The 8,149-nt window shown below is 35.2% G+C and overlaps 1 protein-coding gene across 1 annotated transcript in view; it reads left to right on the forward strand.

Moving 5' to 3' along the window:
- Window positions 1-7,892, forward strand: part of LOC132065561 (uncharacterized) — a 33,042-nt gene extending 25,150 nt beyond the window's left edge. Inside the window, exon 4 of the mRNA XM_059459004.1 lies at window positions 7,640-7,892. The gene's annotated coding sequence lies outside the window, so the exon portion shown is untranslated. The remainder of the gene's footprint in view (window positions 1-7,639) is intronic.
- Window positions 7,893-8,149: the final 257 nt, after the last annotated feature.

An 8,149-nucleotide genomic window follows, 5' to 3' on the forward strand; every position in this document is an offset into this window, starting at 1 on the left:
GGGAGTCGTCTTCCGCATTCGGTGTTGGGCCAAGGCCCAACGAAAAATACCATTCCTCTCTTTCCAGCCCCTATCCATAGCAAAGAAAAATGGAAAAACAAATTCTGGGCCAAGCCCAATAACAGCAAACAGCCGCAGCAGCAATATAAATTTACTGGGCTTAGGCCCGACGACGTGAACAGCCTCGCGGCGGTTGGGCACGGAATAATGGGCCCGATCCATTTAATTTTCTTCCCCTCTCTTTTTACTTTATTGTTGTGTATTTTGATTTGTTTTGTATGGCTAACACTTTATCTCATTTCATTTTCTTAACTTAGACGAATTCTAGTGAAACTAAAGGGTTTAGTTTTAATATAAAGGGTAGTTACTTTAAGGAAACAAATAATTAATCCCATAAGCTTCATTTTTTTCTTTTATGTCAAAACTATTTATAGCATCTAATATTTATGTTATTTATTTGGAATAACTAATTTACAAATAGCGTAATTATATATTTTGAGTTAATAGAATCATGTTGTATCTTAAATTTTCAAGACGTTATTAATACACAAATACGAATTCAAGGACTTTTATAAACCATTTCTTCAAGATTTATCAAATTATGCATATTTTTAAACTAATATAATGAAAGAGAAAGAAAATTCATCACCTTTCGCATTCTACTTTAAGTCTAGATTTTTACACATAACATAATTTTATTCCAAGTTAAATCGGTTAGATTCTTCTTTTGAAAACTTCTGCGCAAATCATTTATTTTGCAAGTCTCATTTTCCGAACAACATTATTATTCAAAGTTTAGCAATACTATTTAAACCTTAGCACATTTTTTCAATCTTATTTTAAAATGGCATTCTATTTGAATCTTATTTAAACCCTTTTGTATAAGTCTTGTTTTAATTGGCATTTTTATTTAAAGTCATAGTATATTTTGAATCTTATTTTAAACAACGCTATTATATTTTTCTTTAAGACTTTAGTAATGTTATAAGCTACTTTCTTTTCGATAACGCTATATTTACACTTAGCCTAATTAATTCACCTAAGTCCGGTCGGATTAACCATTTTAATGGAATTTAGAGGATGCCTAATACCTTCCCTCTAGATTAGTTGAACCCTTACCTAGAATCTTAAGTTTCGCAGACTTTTAAAATCAACTTTAGATAATTACTTTAATTAACCTTAGGTGCCCTAATTCACCGTAAATAATTAGGTGGCGACTCCTTAACTTTAAATAACCCCGGAATTACCCGGATGTTGTAAACTATTTTGACCCCGGTTAAAATAGGGTATAACATGTGATTAATTCGTTATTGTGTTAATTCGTTGTTGTGTTCTTAATATTCCCTTTTGGTTATTGAGAATCTGTCTGTAATCTATAAAAACCCATACTTTGCATTCCATGGGTTATTACATACAAGTTATGAACTATTATGCTTATTTTATGAAAATCCTACATGTCTCCATGTTTTCGTACAAGTTATATTATATATATTATCTTCATGCAAGCAAGAATAATGTTTACAAGCAAGTTATTTAATTCATGGGCTACTAAGCCAACTATATCCATGTTCATGTTTTGAGAGTTGCACAGATTACCGAGAAGGCTCAGATAGCCTGAAACAACGTATGCCAAAGATAGGATAAGGGTCGCTCTGCCCAGTTAGGACGATACCTTCATGTTTACCCATTGTGGTTATTGGTCCATTCATTTTCATGTTCATGTTCATGTCTTGCACCCTGGCAAGGTACATGATAGCTTAGCTAGTCGGGCAGAGATCAGACGCCACATTGTTACGTGGTGTTCACATGTTGGTTATACTAATGGTCTCCCACAGATATCTTTACAGGTGGTTACATGTTGGTTATACTAATGCTGTCCCACATATATTTTTACAGACTTAAAATATTTTACTCATGTTATACATACATATTCATGTCAGATGATGTTCATGTTCAGTTTACAGTTTCAGTTTCAGTTCTATTATTTCATGTGCCATGCTTTACTTCATTCAGTTGCTTTACATACCAAAGACAATTCAAGTGTACTGACGTCCCCTTTATTTTTTCCGGGGCTTGCATTTCACGATGCAGATTTACAGGACGACGGATCAGCTCATTAGGACTCTACACGTATCAGCTATTGGTGAGCCCCATCTCATTCGGGGTTTATCTTATTTATGTTATTTCAGTTATGCAGTAAAGGTATGCCGGGGGCCTTGTCCCGGTAAACAGTTTAGCAGTCAGACTCATGTCAGAGGTTTCATAGACTAGTCAGTCATGTTATGTCAGATATTCAGAGTCGTATAGCCATCTTTGGCTCAGTATTTATGACAATCTGTATTCACGTTTTAATCAAGTATTTTATTTACTATTATGACATCTCATGTTTATTCAGGCTCATCATGTTTAAGTTATATTTCGCTCATGTTTATACCCCAGGTTGATTCAAAGAAGCCATGTGGTTCGCTCAATCACATGCAGTAAGGCACCGAGTGCCATGTTACGTCCAGGCCATGGTTCAGGGTTTGACATATGCAAAAATTCAGATTGTCGTTTTAATGGTTGAAATGTGCTCGAAGTCCATTTTTGTCTGAAAACTTGTTGTCATTAGCTTTAAGTTATTTATGTTTTAGGGTTTAGATTTAAGCGTGTTATTTTTGGTCAAAATTGCATCATTCGTACTAATCTCAAAATAATTAAATTGCATCATTCATAACAATATAAAAATACTTAAACTTGTTCATTAATAACAAACCAAACTTTTTAAAATACAATCATAATTCATCAATTCATGCCCTTGAGTTAATGCAAAACTAAACATACTAATATTCTTCAAATTAGCAACATCATCATAAATTAAACATATAACTAAAATCATAATATTCTTAATTATCATCAGAATTGAAGTCTTCAATATCGTCCTCAGATAAATATCTTGGGTTTCTTAAGACAGATCTTCTTTCTGTAGATGTTAGTTCCCTACCAGTTGATGATGCTTGTTCTTCAGCCAACTTGACCATGTAAAATCTACAACGTCGTGCTAGCATTCGGTTGTTCTCTTTCCTAATCCTTTGTACCGCAACCTTGCAAGAATCTTGATTAGTTTGAGGCATCCTCAATGGAAATCTTGTTGGGATTGGAGCGTTGAGATTTTTCAAGTCACGAACATGACATTGTGATTCGGCGTACCGATATGCGCATTTGCGAAGTAAACCACAATAATATTCACGTGGATCTGAATATTTCAGCTCTCGAAAATCATCATTACGCTCTATTAAAAGGTGGGGCTTGAAATCATCTAGCACAAATTCACTGTTATCGGTTGAGGAATCACTGGAATAGTTGCTTTGATTTGAGTTGTCATTACCACTGCTATTCGAATCCTTTGGAAAAAATACCGACCAAGCTACATTTCTACTATTCGACATTGAATTTTAAATAGATATTAAGTAGCAAAAGGCTACTTATATAGGTAACAAACTCAATAGATTGGGGGATCATGACTATGACTCAATAGGGTGAGAATGACTTTTAAGCAGGTTGTGGAGCCGTTCGTCACTAGATCAAAAGAGGCCAAAGGACTTGCAGCAGAAGGTCTAAAATGGATGCCAAAACTATCACAATTGTTCGAGTATAACAAATTTAAGGCTCAGCAACACGACCGGATGGAGTACAACTATGCAGAGCGCATATTTGAACTCACAACAAGTGTGCACCAAGGTCGTGGAGGTAACGTCCACACAATTTGTGAGATTCCAAGAACATGCACATGTGGCAAGAAATACAAAATGATTTTTAATTTTTTTTTTTTTATTATTTTTTTTTATTTTTTTTCAGTGCTCTTTGGACACTAAGCAGTCAGCAATGTTTTCCAAGGCAATAGAGGAAATCACGAGGAGCAGAGTGCATCCAATCAAGACAACTTATTTTATAAAGTAATCAGCACATGCGCACACGTTTTGGGTGCCGGAGGCAGGATGTAAGAACAATGTACAAATGTTTCAAAATAAAATCAAGTAGCTTATAAGACATTATTGATGGAATGGCTTAGAAAAGGAAGCAGTACGGTGCAAATATGTTCTTAAGATTTTATCATCTCCCTTTATTCTATCTTCAGTCAGGTCAGAGAGTAGTAGTTTTATAACGTTCGCAGTTCCTCGTCAGAAGTTGTCAGAAAAGTGCAACTGATTCCCATAATTTCCATCTGTAGTTCAAGCCTTTGAATCTGTTGCGTCTGATCTTCCACGATATGTTCATTCAGATTGTTTTCCATATTGACCGTAAGTGTGTCAACTTTCCTTCCTTTAATCGCCGACGTACCTGTACTGTCATTCAAATTAACTGAGTGTATGGGGACATTTATTAGAGAGGAGGACCAAGCCTGCAAATTGTCATCTGCTGTTTCAGACCTTCTATCCTTGTCAATATATCTGCCTGGAAAATTCATGAATGGCAAGTGGCATTTTCTGTGTGAGAACTTCTCTCCTTGGGTGGTTAAAGAGTCACTTCTGAACTCTGTGAATTAGTGATCAAAGAACATAGAGATTAAAAAAGGCATAGTACATAATCGGACACCTTAACTTGGACATGTAGCACCAGCTGAATCTCTATACAACTATCATATTTTTAGGAAAGGTAAAATGGCAACTCTATCATGATTCATCTATTTCCATGGGAATGACCAGCTGTAGTCTCCCGATTTCTTATCTGTTTATATATATCTTGCGATTCGTCACCTCACTCGGACATTTTAGATTAGAGAGCAAGGCCAACTCTATTGGTTAGTAGCAACACATTCAACCTGATTTAAACTAGAATCATTCAGAACCAGATTCTATGGGTAGAGAAGGGCCATGTTTCCATTGTGGCATCGATCGTAAGTTTTATTGACCACCTATATCCCACCTTTTATGTTTATCAATAATTTTATGTTTTACAGGATACTTGATTCAGAAATATGTGCCTGATGTCTTCAACAAACAAACTTCCAGGCTCACATGATGAAACACTAAATACCCAAATTTCTCTGAATTGCCTATTTGTTAAACATAAAACATGGAGTACTTTAATTCTCTCACCTCTCGAGCCAAATGTTAATTGATTTTCAACACAGCAGCCATAAGTCTAACAAGAACTGAGGTCATCTAGGATAAATTGCAGATTGACTCCCCAATCCCTGGCATCCACGCACATTTAGTCCCCAGTTATTTAATCTTTTGACAGAAGTGATGCTTAAGTTCTAGATGATATATATTCCGAACTTTTTTCTCAGGAAAAGTTGTTCATAGACAGATGGATTCAGAATGGTAAGTAACATGGAGGGAGCAAGTAACATGGCAAGTAACACGGAGTACTTCAATTCTGTCACCTCTCGAGCCATTCTGAGTCAAGCTGTCTATGAAAACTTTTGTTGAGAATAAAGTTCGGAATATACATCATCTAGAACTTAAGGACTACTTTTGTCGAAAGATTAAATACATGGGGACTAAATGTGCATGGATGCCAAGGATTGGGGAGCGAATCTACAAGTTATCCTAGATGACCTCAGTTCTTGTTAGACTAATGGCTGCTGTGTTGAAAATCAATTAACATTTGGATCGAGAATTGAGAGAATTAAAGTACTCCATGTTTTATGTTTAACAGATAGGCAATTTAGGGAAAATATAGCATTTCAATGTGAGTCTTCAAAGTTTATTTGCTGAACATCAGGCACATAAATTCTAATCATCACTGAATCAAGTATCCTATAAAACATGAGATTATTGATAAAAATAAAAGGTGGGATATAGGCGATCAATAGAACTTACGGTCGATGCCACAATGGAAACATGGCCCTTCTCTAGCCATAGAATCTGGTTCAGAATTATTCCTGTTTAAATGAGGTTGAATGTGCTACTGCTAACCAATAGAGTTCGATTTGCACTCTAATCTAAAATGTCTGAGTGAGGTGACGAATCTCAAGATATACATAAACAGATAAGAAATCGGGAGCCTACATCTGGTCATTCCCATGGAAATAGATGAACAATGATAGAGTTACCATTTTACCTTTCCCAAAAAAATGATAGAGTTGTCATTAACTTTATTCTATTTTGAACTATTCTGTTTCCCCTTAACTATTTACACTATAACTCCAATGAGAGAAGTCTTGGATTCTCAATTGAAAGAAAAGGGGGTGGGGATTTGTGGGGTGGAGTGGGTGGGGTGAAAGCTGGACTTGGTGAATCTTCATAATTTTTGGGCCTTTAGTCTAGTGGTCAAGGCTTTTTGAGCAACAAATCTTAAGGCAAGGGAGTGTTAAATAGTATCAAGATGATAATTCAAATATATAAAAGTGAGCAAATAAAAGAGTTGCCAGCTAACATGTATAATGCAGTAATTGCCTGCAATTATGATAATCAGATTTGGTATTGAAAAATCCAAGGAAGGCCCTCAGATTACAATAATGAGAGCAGAACAGAAAAGAATGACTATATTCAATTTCTTTGCAATTATGCTTTTTTACATCTGTATCCCCTTGAACTAGTACAATTATCAAATAAACCGTTTTGCTTAAATATAAGATGGTCTTATTAACGCTCTGCAGGTGAGATTTGAAGTCCATACAGGTTGTGCAATTGGATGGATTTTCTATTTGGTGAGCACGCCTCATCTGGCTATTTCCTTGCAAATTTTCTTAAAGTCTTTGGCCCTGTAAAAAATAGATTTCTAAAAGAAGAAATTACGTACGTTTGCTTATTAGGACAAAATTGTTTTCTAGAAGAACAAACAAACATTTTTCAAAAGAAAGCGGAAAAAAAATAGATCTTTTGTTGGTTTTGTTTTATTCAAACCAAAATTGAACGAACTTCTACAATAGCCTCCAAATTCTAAATATTATCATTTTGACCCTCTTCTTGTAAGTTTAATTTACTTTTTGATCACCTGCCTTTTCAGAAACGAGGGGAAAAGAAAATCAGTTTCCATAAACTTCCCAGTGGACTCTTTGAACACACCATAGTGAGTTGCCAAATCATGACTATTTTTGTTTTTTATTGGCACTTCTATTGTCGATTTAGAGGTCCTTATATCAAAGTTAGTCCTGAAAAGTCGACTCGCAATTTTTTGGTAAGATTTCCTTGTTCTTGAAATGCAGATATGCTATTATGCACTTCTGTTCTGTCTTAGCAACAGTTTTATTGCTTAATGGACTCAGTTAAGAATGTTTCCTTTTTCAGGGGAGAGTTTCCCTGCTATTGAGATGCAGCAACGGCACACTTAATTTTCTGTCTTACGTTGCTCGCACAGTTATCTGTCGCCTTTGACCTTGTTCCGTGTATCTTTTTTTTTTTTTTTTGAAACTGGTAACTGTAGAATTTCGTGTGTCTAGGGATATGGTTTACCCTTTATATCATTCTTACTGACTTCCAAATAACAATCAGTATTATGCCTCAATCCAAGAAAGTTGGGGCGACTCTATGATTCTTCATTATCTTGCTTCATTGAAGCTCATCTCATCACGCTTACTGATGTAAAAATACTTATTTCATATTTAAGGTTACTAACATATTATACATAGAACATCACTGGCTTTATGTACTCTGTTATCTACTTCTCTGTGATGCCGAAAAAATGTTTTTTTTCCTTGACATGGGAAGAGGAGAAGAATGCTGATCTTAGTTGTAAGCATATTGTTTGTGTATCCATTTAGTGGCATGATACAGTAGGGATTCCTTCTTATGACACTATTGCATAATTGGATATAGAATTTAGTTATAAACTTCATTACTGCTGAGGGGAAATGTAACATATGTTGCCTGAAAGACTTAGTTTTTACGGTTCTTAATGGTTTAGTAAAGCTAGCACTTGATCTTCTTGCCAGAAACGTTGGAATATACTTGTGTTTGACAAATTGATACGAATAATAATGGTATTTCCCTTGCTTGCTGGTTTACTGGGTTGTGCAGATGCGGGTTTGTTTGGAAATGATTTAATTTCTGGTTCCATGCCTTTATATTGCAATATTCCTTCAGTTATGCTTGAGAATTTTCTGGTCAAACTATCAGAGTAGTCAAGATGTATTCTGGTCAGTATTATTGAAAGCATATTTTGAATTTTTTCACTCAGAACCTATTCTAGATATTCTAAAGAGCTTGTTTGAGCCTCCCTG

Source organism: Lycium ferocissimum, chromosome 7 (assembly GCF_029784015.1).
Source record: "Lycium ferocissimum isolate CSIRO_LF1 chromosome 7, AGI_CSIRO_Lferr_CH_V1, whole genome shotgun sequence".
Classification (NCBI taxonomy): Eukaryota; Viridiplantae; Streptophyta; class Magnoliopsida; order Solanales; family Solanaceae; genus Lycium; species Lycium ferocissimum.